The following is a 21,849-nucleotide window of genomic DNA, read 5'->3' as shown; positions in this document are numbered from 1 at the left end:
TGCTATTTAATGTCATTCCAAGTAAAGAGAAATGAAACGTTGACGTCATTTGCATGAGTTTTACTATTCCCCTATAAATTGTACAATGCCAGTTCTCAATGCAAACATAAGAGCATTTAACCCTTACCTAGAGTCACCAAAATACAGAACTTTGACCTTGGAGCCCGGACACGTGTATGTGTTTTGTTGTTTCCAGAACCGTGGAAGTGCTCCTCAAAGCTAACTCAACTGTTTTTATTCCGTTTCGCGGTACACACGCATTGGCCATCCCTCTCCACCTTTGGCTCACAGCAGAGGCTGTGCTGGAGATTACCAGCCTGAAATGCTAACAGTGGAGGGAAGTTCCTGTTGGTTGTTGTCACAGACCACGCCCTCCCTGAACCCTCCCTGCCAGCCTCCTGATCTGCTCTATGCCCAAGGCCCCTCAAGTCCCTCATGGCCTTCGGTGTGAATGACTGGCTCACAGGGGGCGGTCGCATGGGCAAGAAGGATATGACAGGGCTCTCTGGTCAGTTGCGTCTCTTAGAACGCCGTCGCCTTCTTTTGGCATTCTTCCATTCTGGTCCCAACAGAAAAGCACAGCCTCTCCAGGCCAGGTGGGCCCCGCTCAGTTGCAGCGCAGGGCACTGAGACATGAGCTCAGTGGGGGAGGCCACATGTCTCTCATGAGCTTTTGCTGAATTCCTGCATGGGATGCCTGGAGAACGCTCTATGCGGTGGGGCAGCCAGGAACTCCGTGGACACGCGAAGTGCACGCAGCTCCCTTGCTGCGCCGTTTTATTGGACTTCGCTTATAAAACAGAAGTTCAAAGATGAAAGTACTAAGAAGGTCAAGATAGTGAGAGCACGGCATTAAGCCATGCCCTTTGGAGCACAGAGTCTATTGCAAATGCGCAGATCATGTGCCCAAGATGCCAGCCCTGGTCAGAAATCAAAGTCAACTCTGGTTGTTACTAGTCTAGAGGCTCTGGGGGTATAGACGTTCCTCTCAGGCCTGAACCGCAGCCAAAGCTGATGATTCCCTTCCTCACAACACCCCTCCCCCCCCCCCATAAGTGATAAGGCTCAGGGAAGCGCTCCCCTGTAGGGAAGGTGGAATTATGGCCCTGCACCTGTAGTTTCAGGACTTGAGGCTGAGGAAGGAAGGAGTGGGGATGAATCACCTGGGCACAGCTAGAGTCCAGTGAAAGGAGAAGTCTTGTCCAGGAAATGCTCTCATGACCAGAAATTAAGGAGGAAATCCAAAATGTCACCATAATCTAGCAGTGCCCTTCTTTCTCTCAAGCATAATGTTTTCAACAAACTCCTCTCTGGACATGTCTTTCTGGCACACACGCACACATGCACACACACACACACGCGCGCGCAACAGGTACAACCCCTGGAACAACAGGGACGGAGTGGGAAAAGTCAGGGAGCTCTTCGTTCCGGCCACACCTCCTTTTCTTTCTTGATGTGTGACTCTGGTCAGGTCACCTAACTTCTCTGAAGCTTGGCTGTCTTCGCTGTGAAATGTGACGGGTGATCCCTAACTCGGAGATCAGCGGCATGCGAGAAGTAAACTCAAGAATGTCCACAAAGTGGGCTGTAAGCTGAAAATTGCGCGTGCAGCGCGTCGGCCATGTTGGTGTCCCGTGTATAAACGGTGTATCTCACATACAGACCCCATCAGGAAATTTCACTCGGGGGCAGAGTGATTTACAAAGCCTGCTCAGAAGTGAAGTCAATTAAGGTCAGCTTTCTATGTTGCTAAACAACAGGGGATTCTGGGTTCAGTAACGTTGAAAGGCAGGCCCAACACACCCCTTGAAACCGGGCTTTTGAGAGGGTTCAAAGGAACGGGAAACAAAAGCCTCTCTTTGTGATGTTTTCACTCTTCCTTCATTGTCCTCTTTCACCCTCCAAGGGCCTTCATGTAAAGAAAGGGGCTGCTAATGTGGCGAGTGGGAGTTTAAAATTGTCCTGGGCCAACAATGTTGGCACATTCTGCCGGGCCTCATTACAGAATCATCTGAAATGCTTGAGAAGTGTTTCCCACTCATTAGCATAAATAGCAGAAAAACTCTTTCACAAACAAAGCAGGTTCCATCTGCCCCCAGTATGTCCTCACCTTGACTTCAAATGGCCAGTCCCTCCCCCAGTACAATACCGGGGGCGCCGGCCTCCGAGGCCCCGAGCACCCCACTTCAGAATGGCATTCAGTGAAATATCAACACGGTAACCTGCATGTTTATTCATTGGCCAGCCCCTGCTTTTAATGGAGTCCCTTCCCCATTGTGGCCACTTGATTCTTTCACAGACCTAAAGGGAGAGGCCGGGAGAGGCTTCCTTTCCGAGCTGTTGGGGTCCTTGGCAACCCACACCTTGTGAGTGGGTTGACCAGGCTAATTAGGTTTGTTCTGCCTTTTTGGCCCAAGCGTATTTTGTCAGGTATTCTGCTCTGGGATTAAAGAGTCATTAATCACCCGGGGCTGACGCTGACAAGGTGGCTTTTACAATGAAGTCCACTTCCCTGGTGTTGGCCGGAGCCAAAGCCGGATCTGTTTTGCATTACATTGCAGAAGAATGTAACGGCTTCTTCTCCCCAGTCAACCTCAGAGGACATCTATCACGGGCTCCAGTCCTGGAGGAGGCCGGTGCCAGTGTCAGAGATAGCATCTGTCTTGCAGGCAAATTGTGCTAACAGCAGCTGGGTGGAGTTGGTTCTGGGAAGGGCATTTCCTAGAACAAGATTAGAGCATGACAGACTTGGGGTGGGGTGGGGGACCTTCCTCATCAGTTAGAATGGTATGTCACTGCTTGTCACCCTCACTGCATCTGAACCCACGTCTAAGCTTTTATAACTATTTTCAGCATGATCGATACTCTTGTATTTGTCAAGTCAGAGGGCCCGGAGTTCTTAAAAGGAGAAGGAAAGGAAGTCATTGGCAGTTGCCGAGTTTCCATTAGTTGAACCTGGAACAACATCGGTTCGAAGTGTGAAGGTGTGCTTATATGCGGATCTGTTCCACAAATACGGTAGAGTGCTGGCAATGTATTTTCTCTTCCTTATGATTTTCTTTTTTTTTTTTTAATTTTTAATTTTATTTTTAAACATTTTTTTTAACGTTTATTTATTATTGAAAGACAGAGAGTCAGAGCATGAGCAGGGGAGGGGCAGAGGGAGAGGGAGACACAGAATCCGAAGCAGGCTCCAGGCTCCGAGCTGTCAGCACGGAGCCCGACGCGGGGCTCGAACTCACAAACCACGAGATCATGATCTGAGCCGAAGTCAGACGCTTAACCAACTGAGCCACCCAGGCACCCTTTTTTTTTTTTTTTAATTTTTTAAATGTTTATTTATTTTTGAGAAGGAGAGAAAGACAGAGCAGGAGTGGGGGAGGGGCAGAGAGAGAGGGAGACACAGAATCCAAAGCAGGCTCCAGAGCCCGACGCAGGGCATGAGATCATGACCTGACCTGAAATCAAGAGTTGGGTGCTTAACCAAGGGAGCCACCCTGGCCCCCCCATGATTTTCTTAGTAACGTTTTTTTTTTTTTTCTCTAGCTTAACTTACCATAAGAATACAGTATTTAATACATATACAAAAGTGTTCATCAACTGTTAATATTATGGGTAAGGCTTCCAGTCAACAGTAGGCTATTAGATGTTAAATTTAGGGGGAGTCAAAAGTCACACAAGGATTTCTGACTGGGTAAGAGGTTGGGACCTTAAACCAGCCTTGCTCCAGGGTCAACTGTTCTACAAAGGCTAGGCACTGAGGTGGGTATTTTGCATACAAATGATTTAATGAATTTAAATGTCATTTTAATGCAATGACATGAGGTACTTTTCCTGGGACAGCTTTTTGAAAGGATGAGAAGAGTTCCCTAAATTCAGCAGTTCTTATGAGCTTTCTTTTTTTTTTTAAAAAAATGTTTTTTTTCAACGTTTATTTATTTTTGGGACAGAGAGAGACAGAGCATGAATGGGGGAGGGGCAGAGAGAGAGAGAGGGAGACACAGAATCGGAAACAGGCTCCAGGCTCCGAGCCATCAGCCCAGAGCCTGACGCGGGGCTCGAACTCACGGACCGCGAGATCGTGACCTGGCCGAAGTCGGACGCTTAACCGACTGCACCACCAGGCGCCCCTTCTTATGAGCTTTCGTTATTACTTATGTAAATCATAAGTTAAAAGTTTAGGTCATGGGGCACCTGTGTGGTTCAGTTAGTTGAGCAGCAGACTTTTTCTTGATCTGCTCAGGTCGTAGTCCCAGGGTTGTGGGATCAAGCCCCATGTCAGGCTCTGCCCTGACAGTGTGGAGCCTGCTTGGGAATCTCTCTCTCTCTCTCTCTCTCTCTCTCTCTCTCTCTGTCTCTCTCTGTCTCTGCCCCTCCCCTGCTCAAGCTGTCAGTCTCTCTCCAAAAAAAAAAAGGTTTAGGTCAGTCACTTATCAAATTATCAGGATTATTGTTTCCCTTTTATCTCTCAGATCTGTGATAACTGTTTTTCTGCGGCTGCTTTCTTGTCCTCCTGTCTTCTCTTACCCTTTCATTACTTCACATCTATTGAGCACCTATGATGCCGGGTGCTGGAAATACCGAGATTTAAAACACATGGCTACAGGGGCACCTGGGTGGCTCGGTCAGTTAAGCGTCCGACTTCAGCTCAGGTCATGATCTCACAGCCCGTGAGTTCGAGCCCCGCGTCGGGCTCTGTGCTGACAGCTCAGAGCCTGCAGCCTGTTTCGGATTCTGTGTCTCCCTCTCTCTCTGACCCTCCCCCGTTCATGCTCTGTCTCTCTCTGTCTCAAAAATAAATAAATGTTAAAAAAAAAAATTTTTTTTAAATAAAAAAAAATAAAACACATGGCTACAGGCCCCATTTCTCATCTAGTTCCTGGAAAATGAGCTCCTCACAAGAGAATAAATCGAGGATGTCGGAAAAAAGAAATCCACCCCAGAAGGGCAGTGAAGCGAACCCCAGGATGCTGCAGGCCCTCCCCTCCCACCCCACCCCACCCCACCCCACCCCACCCCACAACAGCTGAACACCACACAGGGAAGCCCACCGCTGGCCACCGCTGTAGCACAGAGCTCCAGAGAGTTTTCTGCACAGAGATTAATTTGCTAGGAGACCTGTGGAGGGCATTTAGATCTTTGGCAAAGAGTCTGAACTTTAATGATTGTTTAATACAAAGTAAACAAAGCAAATGAAAAAATAAGACAGTTACCAATTCCAGGAAAGGAAAACTAATCACGGCTTATTGTTAGAAATATAATCTATATTTTCATAATGTAAATACTGAATTTTGAATAAACTACATTAACTTGCAACAATATTAAGAAGAAGTGGAATGAAAAAGGAGAGTCTGTATAAGCGGGGTGAGGCAGGGGAGGAAAGGGCTAAACTGACTTTTCATAGTGGGAATTCAAGAGTGAATGCTGAAAACTGACAAAACAGAAACACAAGCATGTGAGAGACAGCCCTTGTAGAATTATTTGACTCTCCAAATTACATGCATGTTTAATTTTGATAAATAAAAAAGCCCTTAAATTTAAAAGTCACTGAACCTATGTGACTTAAAATTTTTTTTTCTTAACATTTATTTATTTTTGAGAGACAGAGCACAAGCAGGGAAGGGGCAGAGAGAGAGAGGGAGCCACAGAATCCGAAACAGGCTCCAGGCTCTGAGCTGTCAGCACGGAGCCTGACATGGGGCTCGAACTCATGAGCTGAACCATGAAATCATGACCTGAGCCAAAGTCAGATGCTCAGCCGACTAAGCCACCCAGGCGCCCCCAATGTAACTTGTAAAATAAGACACTGTGGGGCACCTGGGTGGCTCAGTCGGTTAAGCATCCGACTCTTGTTTCAGCTCAGGTCATGATCTCACGGTTTCGTGAGTTCGAGCCCCACATCAAGCTTCATGCTGTCAGCAGGGAGCCTGCTTGGGATTCTCTCTCCGTCTCTCTCTGCCCCTTCCCACCCCTTGCGCTGTCTCTGCCTCTCTCAAATAAATAAATAAACTTAAAAAACAAGATAAAATAAAGTAAAATAAAAATAAAATAAGACACTGTGTTGTCAAGGGATTAACAACATCACTGGGAGACCATCAGATAAAGAAAGATTTAAAAGGTACCTGGAATGCTGGCCCGGCTGGGCTGTTCAGAGGGAGGGGCGCAGGAAGCTCGCAGGGGAGGGCGGCGTGGCGGGCCAGTATCTAGAGTGATGCGGCTGGGACAGGGAAGGAGCCCTGAGGAATTTGGTTACCTGGAAGTCTGGAAGCAGGAGAAGGTGATAGAACACCAGGAACATAATGCTCAGGCCCCATCTGATAAGGCACCCCATGTGATGTCCACAGAGCCCAAGGCAGCCGAGGTTTAAATCCCAGCTTCAGTACTTACCAGTCACAGGACTTTAGGCAAGCTATTCAACCTCATGGAGCCTCACTTCATCTGTTAACAAGAAAAATAATCTCTCCCACACGCGATTGTTTTCAGGGTGGATTTAGACACATTTATAAAACGTCCACTAAATACTTAACACATATCAGGCACCAAATAAAAGCTAGTCCTCAAGCACATTATCAGCGAAACCCGTAAGGTCAAGATTTTTTTCTCGTTTCTTGGAAGTGTCGAAAATGCACGCAGAGATGACCTATTCAGATCTACAGAATGACTCACAGTCAGAAAGCAATGAGCGCTTTTACCCAGTCTATGAGACCTACCTATGTGTTCAATTCCTGAATGAAATTTTCTGGGGCCGGTTTTCAACGTGGAAAGCCACTGTTAACTTGTCCTTTAAAGCCATTTTCTTCGCATGCATTTTTTTTCTTGTCTCATTTCAGATCTTTTCTTAGTTTGAAAACTCAGAAAACTGCACAGGCAACCTGTCCTTGTTTTCTTTTTTTCTCTAGATCTCTACGCCATAGATCCCTCCTCATCTCTCTTCCTCCCCCTCAGGCCCAGAAACCCTCTTGTCTTCCCTTCTTTCTTTCTGTCTGAGGCTTCATCCTGCTGCCTGTGCTTATCATTAAGAGCCTGGCCGTCTTTCCAGCTTCCTCCCCACTCCTGTCATCAGCGCATGCGAACAGCTCAAGTCGATGTTTGTCCCAAGGACTGGAGGCTGTTTTTTGAGATTGAATATTTCCATAACAAACGAAAATTTGACTTAGCCTTAGGAGAAATATAATCAGAGGCGGGCCTCCCAGACTTTCTGGGGGTGCGAATGAGCTGCCCAGAGGGTAGGCTTGAAAAAAAAAAATCAATATAAATGATACTCACTTGTAGTATTTTGGAGGGGAAGGAGGAGGAGAGGGAAGAAAAAAAAAAAATCTGTCTGAACAAGAGAGGTTGTAATTCAAAAGCTGCCACACAGCAAGTAGGAACCTCCGAGGAGGATAGATCATCACTCTCTCTGGGTTTGACAAGGAGGTTGATGGGAAGTCGTGACCAGACTTGCACCCGCTCTTCAAGGAATATGAAAAACACTGCTGGCCTCACCAGGCCCGTTCACAGTCCAGGGAAGGTGGGAAGGGTTTAGCAGCACAAGGAAAACCACCCTCCACCAAACTTTATACATGTGATCCCGAAGCTAGGAGATAAAAGTTAAGTGTAAATTTTATAACCGTAGCTAACACCATATGTTATTAAAATCATAGCTAACATTTATTGAGTACTTGCCCTGTATGAGACGCTGTACTAAGAATTTTGCATGCAATCCAGATTTGAACCTCATGGCAATTCCATGGAGGAGTCTCTCCTATGATTTTCCCTAGCTTGCGGGTGACAAAAATGAGGCTTAAAGAGGTGATCGGCCCAGGTAAATCTAGGACTCCGACAAACGCAGAGCTTCCCAGATTGTCCCAGATTGGAAAATCCCCATTCTATGGCAAGACAATTTTTAAAGTGTTAATGTGCACGCCTTTCTCCTGAATTTTCACAAGCCTTCCAAGCAGGTAGAGATTCCTGCCTCAAGGGTTTCTGTAAAACAATAAGCAAAAAAAAAAAAAAAAAAAAAAAAGTCACCTGAAAATCAAGTCTCCTGCTGTCTCTTGCAGAAGCAAGAGAGATGCTGACCCAGGAGAAGAGAGTGGTGAGAAATTTCTCTCAGACCTGGAGAGTGGTTCCCGGCATCCTGTGCGGTTTTCCCCCTTCAGGGAGATGCCAGGGCCTCCTCAGGATGGCTCCGTGGTGCATACGGAGAGCCAAGCCAGAGAGTGTTCAACGGATTCTGCCTTTCCCCGGGACCTGTGGGGGAGAGCAGAGGAGAGATCCCCGGTCATGCCTGGGATTGATTTCCTCTGTCATAGTGGAGAAGGGTTTTAAGATAATTTTAAACAAACGAAAGCTGTATTTCTTGAACAGATGAGTTTATGTACCAAGGTTCATACCCACCACAACATCATACACTGAGTAAGGGGGGTGGGGGAGAGCCTCGGTCTCGAACATCTCTTTGATGCCTATCGGCAGGAGTTGGGCCACATGGGGTCAGGGGATTGGCAAGAAAAGCTGAAAATGCCAAGTTTCACCTTCATCTGCTACACAGAAGAAAACTGTTCCTCGCCTTCTCCTTCCCATCCTGCCCCTCGGCCCAGAGATAACCCCCTGAGCTCACACTGCTGGCTCCGGGAAGTCCCAACTTGTCACATATAGAGAACAGAGGAATCCATCGCTGAGATGGCAGAAAGCATCTGTCCAAATGCACACCCCACTGTCAGAGACCCAGCCAGAAACTCTCCCCAAAGCCACCTCATCATCACCTTCCCCCGAAGCTTGAACACTTTTTAAATTAAGGAACTATTACCAAATTTTTTTTTTTTGGAGTAGGTTTATCTGACCTTACCATCCCCACAAGGTATTCTTTTTTAGAAACTCTCTCGTCACACCTATTCTCTCCCCTTCCCCACACAATTGGTGATGACGCATTTGTTTGCCATTGGTTTAATTTCTGTCTTCTCTGTTAGTTCCGTCAGGAGAGGGACTGTGCCTTGTCCTCTGCTGTGTGCCTATAGCCTGTAGCACAGTTGGCAAACACAGCAGGGGCTTGATCCACGCTTAATGAAAAAAACAAAAAAGTACTTCCTGAATGCACCGTGGAAGGAACATGGAGCAGTCATAGGCGGCCCAAAACTCGCAATCATCTGGCCCAATGCCATGACAGAGTAAAGCCTAGAGAGGCTAGACGACTTGCCCGAGGCTCCAAACTTGGTTTAAAAAATTTTTTTTTTCAACGTTTATTTATTTTTGGGACAGAGAGAGACAGAGCATGAACGGGGGAGGGGCAGAGAGAGAGGGAGACACAGAATCGGAAACAGGCTCCAGGCTCTGAGCCATCAGCCCAGAGCCTGACGCGGGGCTCGAACTCACGGACCGCGAGATCGTGACCTGGCTGAAGTCGGACGCTTAACCGACTGCGCCACCCAGGCGCCCCTCCAAACTTGGTTTAAAAAAAGGTTCCGGGACTCCAGGCAGACCCTAGAGTGACCTTCCTCGACCCTGGCATCTTCAGTCTCTAAACGTGCCAGGAATGGACCAAGTTCAAATTCTGGACCACCTGTCCCTGCATGCACGCTTGCGCTCCCTTTACGCCGTTAAGCTCACTCCCCACGATACTGTCTGAGGCCTCTCCTACCTATATCTGTGGTGCTCCCTGTCTCCTGCGGTGTCTCAGTCTTCCCAAAAGAGTCCTTGCTCTCCTTCTTCGTACGGAGAATTTTATATTTTATATTTTAATATGAGAGTCAAAGGCTTTGAAACGTGTCCTTTTTCAACAGATGTTCACAGAGAACCTAGAAATACGGACACTGTTCTAGTACTAAGGGCTGGAGCCATAAGCAGTTTAAGTCCTCATGGAGCATATCTTCTGCTGAGGAAGACAGTTAATAAACGCAAACCAATGAATAAAAATTAGATAGTGGTGGGATGCCTGGGTGGCGCAGTGGTTAAGAGCCTGACTCTTGACTTGCGCTCAGGTCACCATCTCACAGTTTGTGAGTTCGAGCCCCGCATCTGGCTTTGTGCTGACAGTGCAGGGCCTGCCTGGGATTCTCTCTCTCTCTCTTTCTGCCCCTCCTCTGCTCTCTCTCTCTGCCCTTCCCCCCGCTCACTCTCTATTTTCTCTCTCTCTCAAAAAGTAAAGTTTTTAAAAAAGCAGATAGCGGCAAGTGCAGTGAAGAAAATAAAACACAGTAAGGGGTTCGAGGCTGGAGTTCGAGGAGATTTCCCTGAGAAGGACATATTTAAGTTAAGCCTGAATTCTGAGAAAAACCCAGCCCGCAAAGTTCTGGTATTTCAGGCAGACGTTACTACTTCGAGAGCCCTGAAGACCTGGCCGGTGGCTGGAATGTAATGATGGAAACTTCAAAAAGTCAGGGAGGTGCGCAAAGGACAGATCCCGGAGTCTTGTAGGCCATGGAGGAAGACTGAATTTTATTCCATAGGCACCAGGAAACCACTGGAGGTTTTTAAGCTGGGAGTGATAGGATCCGTCGCATTTAAAAACGACCAGGAAGGTTTGGCTGTCAAGTAGAGCAGCAGCAGAGACAAACCAGAGGCCCGGCCAAGAGAGGGGCGTTCCCGGATTAGGCTGCAGAGGCCAGAACCACGAGAAGTGGCTGGACCGTGGTGTGTTTTGGGCACGAGCTGCTGATAGATTGGATGTGGGTTGGGAGGGAAAGTGACGCATCAAATGTGACTCCTGGAGTCTGGCTCGAGCCCCACGGGATGGCGGCACCGACATGCACAAGATTGGGAAAGAATCAAACCCGTAGGGCGAGGGTAACCAAGAGTTGGTTTGGGATGCGTTAAATCCAGGAGGTCTATTAGCCCAGTGGAGATGCCAAGGAAGCAACCAGATATACAACCCAAGGAATATACAGTAGTCAAGACATTTCTGAAGTCTAACAGGCAGCCTTGGGCCAAGGTTGGAAGCAGGGATGGGAAAGGAGAGGACTCCTAGGGCTTGGCGAGTCTCATCACCCAACCACCGGACAGGTGACACTCCCTCGTGCCTTCGGCACCAGAGCCTTTTCACTCAACCTTCCAAGCAAAGGGCCTGGTCTAATCTCTCAGCTGCGGGGAGGTGGAGCTAATTTCACAGCGGGCAGCTAATGAATCACCTTGAATTTCTAAACGGTGAAGGTCTACCGCTAGGTCAACGAATCAGGGAACAATTGCAGTTAGAGTTTTTCCGTAATTCATAAAAAGATAGACGTTCTTTCTTAATCCTGCTGTCTACGAGGCCAGCCTCCAACGGTGGGGCCCCCGGGGCCTACATGTAGGGAGCGCAGTGGACACAGCTGTTGCCCATGCCCGTGCTTGTCCTCACCCCACCCCCACTTTCCCGCGTGGGAGTGAAGCTCGCTGGTGACACTAGGGAGCCATTGTGCCAGTCCTGGAAGTGCCAGCTGTGAGGCTCCTTAGGTGCTATAATCAATGTCCCTACATTTAAAGCTGCTTCGAATGGGGTCTTTCTCTTCCCTCCGTACACTTAGATGCGCCACGGAGCTCACCCCCTCCAACTGCTTGTTTCTAACCGCTGTCACATAGCCATTCGTTCCGCCACGTGTGAGGCACTCAGGAAAACGTGGTGAAGAAACCACTCGGCCTGGTGGTGCCCGTCCCCGTGGATCTGACAGTCCGGCGGGGACACAGACGGCACACAGGTAAATGATGAAACGGATCATTCCCAATTGCACACCTAGGAAGGGGAAGGACGGTGCGCTATGAGACACAGCCTCCGGATCTCATCCTCTGAGGAGGTGTCGCTGAGGAGGTGATGTTTAAACTGAGACCTGAAAGATGATGGGGGAACTGGGCAGGTCACTGGGGAGAGCGTGCGGCTCTTGATCTCTGGGTCATGAGTTTGAGCCCCATGTTGGGTGTAGAGCTTACTTTAAAAAATAAGTAACAACAAATATGTAAACTAGGACCTGGAAGATGAGAAGGATCCAAATGGGGAAGAGAGGGCAGAGGAGTATTTCAACAAGCCGGAATAACCAAACTGACGTGTTCTTCCAGCCCCATCTCTAAGCAGAAGCTCTTGAACATCATATACCTTTTTCAATACGACATAGTGTTGTCACTCTGAATCTGAATCATCTAAGAGATAGAGGGGTGTTTTTGCCCCTTCACTAAGCATCCCGAGGTTGCTAAATTCGGAGTGTCTACACCAGCACCAACCCCTCAGATGCTATCACTTGTGTGTCATTTTTTTATATTAAATATAATTTTTCGTCAAATTGGTTTCCATACAACACCGAGTGCTCATCCCAAAAGGTGCCCTCCTCAATGCCCATCACCCACTTTCCCCTCCCTCCCACCTCCCATCAACCCTCAGTTTATTCTCAGTTTTTGAGTCTCTTATGGTTTGCCTCCCTCCCTCCCTGTAACTTTTTTTTCCCCCACTTGTGTGTCATTGACAAAGCTTTTGAGCAATCCTGTCCCTGCCTTCAAACAAACAAAACCAAGAATAATAAAATTCCTTCCCCTGTGAGTCTCTAACGGAATGTTTTTTTTTTCTTTTTCTTTGAGGCACCTTTAGATTCCCTTTTTTGGGGGAACGAGAATTAATGCTGGTTAATGGTCCTCAAGGGTTCCCTCACACTGTTTCTACTATCCTCCCTGATGGTTGATTCTGGCCAAGAGAGCTGGCTTTGCAAAACGGGTGTCAACCCCAAGGATCCAGAGTCAGGCAGGCCATTTCGCCATGTTTAAAAATCAGGAGAAAGATTTCAATTTGTTTCGGTAAGATGTCAACATGCAATAATAGGAACCCACACAGACAGACAGACCTGTACTGGAATTTAGATTCAGTTCAGTGACCTTGGGGGTGTTACCTAATCTCTCCAAGCCTCCGTTTCCTCACCTGTAAAATATGGATAGTAATTTCTACCTTACAAGAATTAACTGTGATCATCCGTTTCAAGCACCCACCTGACATGTAGTCAATACTCAGGACGTGGCGCCTGGGTGGCTCAGTCAGTAAAACACCGACTCCTGATTTCAGCCGAGGTCATGATCTCACGGTTTGTGAGATGGAACCCCACATCAGGCTCTGCACTGGCAGTGCAGAGCCTGCTTGGAATTCTCTCTCTCCTTCTCTCTCTCTCTCTGCCCGTCCCTTGCTCCCTCTCTCTCTCTCTCTCAAAAATAAACAAATAAACATTTTTTTTTTTTTTAAATACTCAGGAAATATTGGGTCCTCTCCTTTCAAGGCCTGGCTCTCAATTGCCTAATTATATCTTCTGAGGCGCTCAAACGTGGTTATAGCTGGTGCGCCTCAGAGAATATTTCAATTACAGGTGCCCTAAGTGGTACTCTCTCATTTGGAATCCGTGATTTAAATCAGCAATGGCTGCAGGCTGCTCAGGTGTGGCAGGAGAGCTCCCACCCAGCTCACCTTCCCTCCTGCCTGCCTCATCAAAGCCAAGTCAAAAGCCAAGGGAGACTATGGGAATAAAAACCTTTTAACACATATAGACTATTGAGCTATTTGCAAAGAGCTCCTAGGCTCGGAGCAACACGGAGCCGGCATTATTACCGTCTCATTACAACAGGATTGGGGAAATTGAGGTCTAGAGATGGGAAGTCATGTCTTTAAAGCCTCAGAAGTAAGTTGATTGGGAATCCAGCGCTCCTGCCACACCACCGCATCCTGACAAGGGCAATTTCGTCCTTCACTGGAAAAGTTCACCACCAGCAACTGTCCTGACTCATCAGCAGCAGGGAATTCACTCCTGAATTGCCCTTCCTACTCCATGCCCTTCCTTGCTCCTTGTTCTGCTAGCTTTTCTAGACCGATGTCAGTTGCTTACTCTGGCCTCAGGATAGTCTGACCCTATTCTGGGGCTTGCCTAGCATTTCTCACTGCTGTCAATGTGCTTTCACAGGTGGTAGCAGGCTGCTTTGGAACGCTTTCACCAAAACCTGTGACTTTTTTCTTTTCTTTTTAAAAACAAATTTTTTTTAATATTTATTTATTATTGAGAGACAGAGAGCATGAGCATGGGAGGGGCAGAGAGAGGGGGAGACAGAGACTTTGAAGCAGGCTCCAGGCTCTGAGCTGTCAGCACAGAGCCCAACACGGGGCTCGAACTCACAACCCGCGAGATCGAGACCTGAGCCGAGGTCGGACGTTTAACCAACTGAGCCACCCAGAGCCCCAGAATCTGTGACTTTTTTCTAAGGCAGGTATGGGAAAAATCAGCCTGACTCTGGTCGGAGTCTGGTTCCGGCCATGGCTCAAGGGTTACGGGCACTGGGTGATGTGGCCCACCCATTTACCCAAGGCTGACAAAGGTAAATTAAGAACCACTCTGCTCTTCAAAAACAAAGGACCAGCCAAAAGAAATGGAAAATAGTATTCCATCCTCAACAGAGTCAGGATGGAACTCAAGCAAAGCTCCGATGTTCGCATCAATTTCTCCAAAATAGAAACAAAGCGTCAGAGTTGACAGAGATCTTCGGATCCGATAACCTCATTTCACACAATGACGGACTGGCGAACAGAAAGTGGCTTATCCACGGCCACACAGCTAGCAAAGGCAGGGCTAGAACCCAGGCCCCAGAACCCCGGTTCACTTTTCTTACTGAACGATACGGTTCACTCCAGAGCCCTAAGCATGTTCTTTTTGGAAGACCCAGGTGATCTCTACCCTACCACTTCCCACACCCCACTCACCCTCCCAGAAAGGTTGTACTGCAGTGGATGTTTGTCATGGGCTTGGGTGGCACGGATCTATGTCTATGAGATGCTCATCCAGGGACAGCTGTTTCCAGCAAGCCCCCTCCCCCCAAGCAGACTTCAGCTGTGAGCAGTCGCCACCCTAAACCTGCCCAGTGACCCAGGAGAAAAGGATTCACATATTCCCCCCCCGCCCCACCCTTAGGAAACCAGGGATTCCTGGGATAAACTTTGCATTCTCCCCAGCTTGTGGGATCCACCGGGACATGGTAAAGGAAGCGCGGACAGTAGCTTGCTCTTGTTTTCGGGAATTCCGTTCACACTTAGTTGACCCCGCGGCCACCATCTCTCCCCATCCCCTCCTTTACTTCCTCTTCTGCTTCCTCCATCACTTCCTCTTCTGCTTCCTCCATCACTGCCATCACTACCCCCCACCGCCTCCACCCACTCTACCTCTGTCTCCTCTGCACCTCTGCCCCCAACACCCCTTCCTCCTCCACCACCGCCTCCTTCTTTGCCCCTTCCCCTACGCCACCGCCACCACCGGCAGCTTCGCGGCCACCTTTTTTATAGCCTGAAAATAGGTCTCCGCGCCAAAGATGACTCAAGACCCTAATGCTTTCAAAACAAGACAAGTGATCAGTATTTTGAACCTATAGCCGGGGTCGCTGAGACTTATCATGGCTTTGAAATAAACCGGGATTAACTCCTTCTCTTCCTGGTCGTGTTTCAAAGCGCTTACCTACCATCTCTCTCTCTCTCACCAGAAGACCTTAGGTACTCTGAAACGAAGCAGACAATGGTGGCCTTGTTGCAGAAGCCTGATATTAATAGACTCTGCCTTTTGATTTCAGCCTGGAAACACTGGCAGCAAACCAGTGTGAGAGAAGAGGGCCTTGTGTGTAGCAAAAGTTTGAAAGAGAGACGAAGAAAAAACCCAACCCAGCTTTGATCAGAAGGGTCTGAAGATGAATTGTGGTCATTTCACAGGTCTCTGGGAGGAGGTTAATGTCATTTTGAGACAAGGAAACTGGGTTAAAAAAAAAAAAAAAAAAAGGAACACTGAGAAGGGATGCACTTTCGGACCGAACGGGGCCACCGCACCGAGAGGATCAAAGCTGCTCGCCATACAGAGAATGAAGGATTATTCACTTTCTATTTTTTCACGCCTGCAGCACACATGGGGATCTAATTGGTGGGGATGCAAAATACAGACAGGCAGCCCCAGCAGCAGGGCAGGGCCCGAAGGAGGAGGGGGGCCCCCGCTTCGTGCAGCTGCAAGCCATTAAAGGCAAGCCCGCCGCCCCGCGCCGCTTTAATTGCTCTTCTGTGTGTTTCCTCCGCTCACCAGCGCTAGTGTCTACTTCCCAGTCTCTCTGATCTCAGAGGTGATGAGCTTGACGGCTGTCAGGCCTGCGGGGTCAGGGGAGGCAGGAGGCGAGGCTCAGGGGAGTGGGAGGCACCCCCGCGTCGGGGAGGGGCTGCTGCGGGAAGAGGCGGAGTGGGGCCCTGCCCTGCTCCCCCCACCCCAGCCTTGTTCCTTGGCAGGTAGGGAGCCAGGGTCCCTCCCCCGACGGCTGCTGTCTCAGTTCTAACCCATGACACCAGGGGAGATACGGGACAGAAGGAAGACCCACACCACCGTGCAAGTGTCTGACCGTAGGCACATCACTCAGTCTCCTTGACCTGTCATCTCCTTGTCTTTGGAAAGGGGTGTGTGCCTAACCCCTAACATGCCCTGGAGATTACCCGTCCTGAAAGGCTAACCGGTGGAGGGAAGTGCCTGTTGGTTGTTGTCACAGACCACGTCCTCCCTGAACCCTCCCTGCCAGCCTCCTGATCTGCTCTATGTCCAAGTCCCCCCAAGTCCACCCTTCAGCCCTTCTCAGTGCCCCTCCCTGGGGAACACTGCCCTGACTACCCAGGTCTGTAGGATCGCAGACCCCTCCTGTCACTCGTATCAGGCCCCCGCCTTCTCTCTCTTAGACCTCATCCTTGCCACATCCTCCTGACAGGCATGGCTGTCTCCAGTACCCCCCTTCCCCCTCCATCACCTCCATTTCAAACCCCCAGTTATCTACGTATGTGAAGCTATAAAAGGTAAGCTCAGCCACTCACTTCTCTGCTGAAAAGTATGGCGGCTCCCTGTTGTGTTCTTGTGCTCTCCCCTTAGGGAATGCTTTGCTTCTTCCTTGGTCTGACTTACCCTCAAGACTCAGCTGAGTTATTACCTCTTCCAGGTAGCCCCCCATTGCAAGACAAGAGCCTCCGCTAGGCATAGTCGTGCTTTCGTATTGCCGTGCACTGACCACAGCGGACTCAAAACGTTTAGCCTTTCCCCCGCTTGAAAGTGTCTGTCCCCTCCACTTGAAGGTGAGCTTTTGGGGGGAACAGGACTGCATTTTCATTCATCTTTATACTCCCAGCATGTAGGATGATGAGCACAGTGCCTGGAAAAGAGCGGGCACTCCATAAATATATTTTGAACTGATTTATGGCTATCAATTGTTGTTTATTTGTCTCCCGCGCAAGTTATCCAATTAAGTTGAAAGCATTTGGTGAGATGGGAATGTGTCTGATTCATTCTGTATTCTACACAATGCCCAGCACAGGGCAGAGTCTCAATGGAGAGTTGCTAGTTCCAAGGTCTGGCGCTGCTAGCAATAATATCCCTGCTGAGTCTGGCTTGTCTAGTGCTGTTTCCTCAGCATCTAGAACAGAGCTTTGCAGGTACTCAATAAATATATTTTGAATGGATGAACGGTTATGACACTGTAGGGAAAACACCTGTCTGGTTAGAGGGCCTGAGTTCTAGAGGTAACACATTCAAACTGAATGAGGCCAGGGTCGGTTAAGCGTCTGAGTGGTTTCGGCTCAGGTCACGATCTCACGCTTCGTGAGTTCAAGCCCCACATCAGGCTACATGCTGACAGCACAGAGCCTGCTTGGGATTCTCTCTCTCCGTCTCTCTCTGCCCCTCCCCCTCTTGCTCTGTCTCTTTTTCTCAAAAAAACAAAAAACAAAAAACTTAATGAGGCCAAAAGAGAACTTGTTTTCTCCAAAACTCCACCCGTTACCCCAAAGCCCCAGCAAACATTCTGCATCTTGGTCCCACCATCCACTCAGTTGCTCGGACCAAAATCTGGGAGTAATATTTGATTCATCCATTATCTTTTGGTCTTGCATTCAATCCACCAATAAGTTCTACAAGCTCTGTTTCCAAAATGTACCCAACCTCTAACCATCACCTTTACAGCCACCGTCCTAGTTCAAACTGCTATCATCTTGCCCTTGCAACTGGTCTCCCTGCCCAACACACACACACACACACACACACACACACACACACACTACCTATCGTTTCATTTTATCACCATGGTCTTTCTATCACCCCAATGCTTTCCCACTTAGAATAAAATCCAAACTTCTCATGACAGTCTACAAACCTCACACAATCCAGTCCCCCCCCCCACCCCTTTCCAGTGTCCTCTCCTACTAATCCTCTCCTTCCAGCCACACTGATCTTTTTGCTCTTCCTGGAATATTCAGGATTGTTCCACCCTAGAACTTGTTAGTCCCTCTACGTTGAAAGCTCCTCCCCAAGGTTACTTGGTTACTCTTAGTGCAAATGTCACCACCTCAGTGAGGCTTTCACCAATGTTATGTGTGATACAGTTTATTTTATGTGTCACCTTGGCCTAGGCTACAGGATGCCCAGATATTTGGGCAAACACTATTCTGGGTGTGTTTGTGAAGGTGCTTTGGATGAGATAAACACTTGGGAGTGGTTGACTGAGTAAAGCAGAGTGCCCTCCCTCATGTGGGTGGGCCTCATCCAATCAGTTGAAGGCCTGAGTAGAACAAAAAGGCTGACCCTTCCTCAGGTAAGGCGGAATTTCCTCCTGCCTGACTACTTGAACTGATGTATCAGACTTGACCCTCCTTTGGACTCAAATGGAAACATTGGCTCTGTTTGGATTTTGAGCCTGCTAGCTTTCAGACAGGAACATACACAGTCGACTCTCCTTGTTCTCAGGCCTTGGGACTCAGACTGGAACTATGCCATCTGTCATAACTGGGGGTCTCCAGCTTGCCAGCTGCAGATCTTGGGAACTTTTCAGCCTCCATATTCTTGTGAGCCAATTGCCTGTAACAAATACATTATTTTATATATTATATTGTGTGTGTACATATATAGATATATACATATGTGTATATATATATATATATATATATAGTTGTGATTCCGTTTCTTGGGAGAACCCTGACTCACACACTAGGTAAGGCTGTATGCCTCCACCCCACCCCCATGAAGATTTTAAAATTTATCTGTAGACCCCTTCGTATCTGTCTCCCCTCAACCAGAATGCAAGCTCCCCGTTCATCAGTGATGTGTATCTCCAGACCAGTGCCTGGCACACAGTGAACACTCAATACATATCACTTGACTTGCTTTTTGCCTCACTAGCCCCATGACCTTGGGCAAGTCATTTTGCCTGTGAGCTGATTTCTGCATCATTGAAGTAGGGATGACATTTTGTTTGCCAACCCCCAGAGCTGTTTGGAGGGGCCCTAGGTAGATGGTTGTCAGAGTGCTCATTATAAATGTAGGAAGTTTTCCTCATACTGGGATATGAGCCCTGACCATGATGGCGTTACGTATTGGTCATCTTTGTACTCCCTTCCCCTCCTTTTACCCCCCCCCCCCGCCCTCCACAGCACTTTGCATAGAGCAGATGCTCAGTGGGGTTTATTTTCAACAGTTAGCTAAATCATTCCATGGCAATCTCAGTGTTTAGTCAATGACATTAACGACAACCACATTACAAACTCTGCTTGTTGCTGAGTATCTTGATACCTAAAAAACATTGGTCAGAAAAGGGTCAATGCTGGGGGAAGCACAGCTGGAATGCGGTTGCATCTCGTTGAATAAGATCAGTAGGAACCTTAAGAAAGCTTCACAGGAGCTTCTGGGTGGCTCAGTCGGTTGGGTGTCCGACTTCGGCTCAGGTCATGATCTCGCAGTCTGTGAGCTCAAGTCCCACATCAGGCTCTGGGCTGACAGCTCAGAGCCTGGAGCCTGTTTCGGATTCTGTGTCTCCCTCTCTCTGACCCTCCCCTGCTCATGCTCTGTCTCTCTCTGTCTCAAAAATAAATGTTAAAAAAATTTTTTATAAAAAAAATTTTAAAAATAAAAAAAGAAAGCTTCACAGGGTGCAGTGCACTGGGCTGTCTCCTATTTGTTAATGGGCAAGTGCATCGGTACAGCCGTTTGGGAAAGCCGTTTGGCAATACGCATCCAGACATATCAAAATTTTCATACCATTTAACTCTGCAAACTCTCCTCTACAAAACAACCCTGGGCATTTCCGTGAGCCACAAACTCTGAGACCTAAACTATGACGCTCTCAGACAAAAACAAAAGTGTGGATCTTTGCAACCACGGTCTAGGCAGTGGAGTCTTTGATACGCTACCAAACGGACACGTAAAAATAACTACATTGGATTTCATCAAAACTGAAAACTGTTGTGCATCAAAGGACACTATGGAGAAGGTGAAAAGGCAACTCACAGAATGAGAGAAAACATTTGAATTTTTCTGCACGTATCTGGTAAGGAATTTTTACCCATAATCTAAAAGAATTCTTACAACCAAATGACAGAAAGAAAAAGAACACCATTTTAAAATAGGGAATGAGTTTGAAGAGGTATTTCTTCAAAAAAGGTAAACATACAGATGACCGAAAAGCACACAAAAAGGTGCTTCATACTTAGTAGGATGGCTATTAAAAAAAACTACAATTGGGGTGCCTGGGTGGCTCAGTCGGTTAAGTGTCCGACTTCGGCTCAGGTCATGATCTCATGGTCTATGGGTTTGAGCCCCACATCGGGCTCTGTGCTGACAGCTCAGAGCCTGGAGCTTGCTTCCGATTCTGTGTCTCCCTCTCTTTCTGCCCGTTTCCGGCTCACACTCTCTCTCTCACTCTCAAAAATATATAAACATTGAAGTTTCCATTTAAACACACACACACACACACACACACACACACACACACAAACTGGGGCGCCTGGCTGGCTCAGTCAGTTAAGTGTCTGACTTCAGCTCAGGTCATGATCTCACAGTCCGCGAGTTCGAGCCCCGCGTCGGGCTCTGGGCTGATGGCTCAGAGCCTGGAGCCTGTTTCCGATTCTGTGTCTCCCTCTCTCTCTGCCCCTCCCCCGTTCATGCTCTGTCTCTCTCTGTCCCAAAAATAAATAAACGTTGAAAAAAAAATTAAAAAAAAAAAGTGTCAGCGTTTTCGCTTCTGTGCAGAGAGCAGAGCACAGCCAGTGTCGAGGGAGACGAGGCCAAGGACCTGAGGGGCCACACGCGGCTCCAACCTGGATGAGTCCAGGCCTCGCTGACCCAGGGCCGAGGCATCCTCTTTACACGCAGAGAACCTTTTCTTCTCCTGTTTTACATCGTGCTTCATTTTCTTCTAACCCGTTGTCATTTCAAAAGTGGCACGAAGCAATTCGCTCCGCAGGCCGGCACCTTTCCTTTGTTGGCTGTCCCCTATTTATGTCCTTTTCCATCTGGGGATGGCGGCCCTTCAGGAGGCGACACCAGCAATGTTGTTAAAGGTGTTGGCTCCCTCCGGTCTCATTTGCTCTGGAAAGAAGTCTGGTTGGATCGAATGCCCCTGTGGAAACTCAAGCTGAGTTGTCTTCATTTTCTATCGTTTTATTTTAGCATCCCAGTGGTCCCCGCCAGTCAGGGTCTCCACCGGCAGTTCAGTCATTCATCAATTTAAAGCTTGGGCGTAAGGTTCTGGAAAGTATCCAACTCCACAAAAGAAATCAGTTCTTTCCTTTTCATTTTTCTTTCAAAGCAAGAAAGAATCTGCTCATCTGGAAACGAGGGATAATGACTTTAGGGTCGACTGGGAATCTGCTTTTAGGTAGTTAATACTCAACATTTTAGTCACAAACCAAAAAATTACCCCAGGTTAGGTACCAGGGCTATGGAGAAACTAGTGAGCTCATCTTTTTTATTTCATAATAAATATGCCTAATTATTTAATGGATCCTTGCTCTCACTTAATAATAACAACACTTATAGGGGCACCTGGGTGGCTCAGTTGGTTAAGCGACCGACTTCGGCTCAGGTCACGATCTTGCAGTTTGTGAGTTCGAGCCCT

The 21,849-nt window shown here is 48.0% G+C and overlaps 1 long non-coding RNA gene across 1 annotated transcript; it reads right to left on the bottom strand.

Annotated features, from left to right (window-relative positions):
• Positions 1-1,097: 1,097 nt before the first annotated feature.
• LOC121035818 (uncharacterized) lies at positions 1,098-7,021 on the bottom strand. The gene is made up of 4 exons (XR_005793091.1): positions 6,707-7,021; positions 6,388-6,438; positions 6,123-6,261; positions 1,098-2,721 (listed from the first exon to the last, which is right to left on the bottom strand). It is a non-coding gene; the product is annotated as an uncharacterized LOC121035818 (long non-coding RNA).
• Positions 7,022-21,849: the final 14,828 nt, after the last annotated feature.

The sequence above is a fragment of the Herpailurus yagouaroundi genome, unplaced genomic scaffold (genome assembly GCF_014898765.1).
Source record: "Herpailurus yagouaroundi ecotype Mexico unplaced genomic scaffold, PumYag 162, whole genome shotgun sequence".
NCBI classification, from domain to species: Eukaryota; Metazoa; Chordata; class Mammalia; order Carnivora; family Felidae; genus Herpailurus; species Herpailurus yagouaroundi.
The sequence above is the reverse complement of the archived record's forward strand: the minus strand, read 5'-3'. Positions and strand labels throughout refer to the sequence as shown.